Genomic DNA, 775 nt, shown 5'->3' with positions numbered 1-775 from the left:
GGCCCACCTCGCCTCTTCTGCGGCTGCGCAGGCTCCGCCCGGGACCGTCTGCTGCTGTGCGGCCGGGCCTCGCGCGGAGCTGAGTTGCAGGTAGTTTCTCTCCTTGCTGCTGCAAGTTTACTTCATTCCAGTTCACTGTACGAACGTGTCTGAGCGGTTACACCCGCGGGACTTTTTCCGGCACCACAACCAAGCCGCACGCCTGCGGGTTCCACACACAAGTACCCCACGCTCCCAAAGGGCCTTAGTTCAGGAAAGGTGTCTTAAATGCCTTCTCTCCCTCTTGATTTAGCTATTAGTGGGGGCAAACCACAGTAGTTACCTGCGCTAGGTATACCCATCCTTTCCAAATAAATAAAAATCGTGCTTTAGACTCTCATATTTAAGTAATGCAGCCCCCCTTGTAAAATTCCCTATATATTTTTAAATGAAAATATACAAAATAGAAAAGTCACAAAACTTCCCGACATTCATTCAAATAGACTATGTGTTAGATCCTGTTCTAGAGGATAGAGGTTTAGCCGTCAACGTACTAGTTTACTGCTCTACTGGAGCTCTCCTAGCACTGACTAGTCAGCAGAGACAAGCACAAAACAAGCAATACATGTAGTAGGTCATTTAATGATGAGAACCATAAAAGGGGAGAAAGAGGGATAGAGATCTCAAGTGAGATCTTGGAGGAAGAGTGTTTCAGCAGGCGCAAAGGTCCTGAGCACTCCCTTTGGCTGCCTTCTAGAAACAGACATTTAGAAGTGAGGGATGAGGGACACCCGGG

The sequence above is a fragment of the Mustela lutreola genome, chromosome 16, assembly GCF_030435805.1.
Source record: "Mustela lutreola isolate mMusLut2 chromosome 16, mMusLut2.pri, whole genome shotgun sequence".
Classification (NCBI taxonomy): domain Eukaryota; kingdom Metazoa; phylum Chordata; class Mammalia; order Carnivora; family Mustelidae; genus Mustela; species Mustela lutreola.
The sequence above is the reverse complement of the archived record's forward strand: the minus strand, read 5'-3'. Positions refer to the sequence as shown.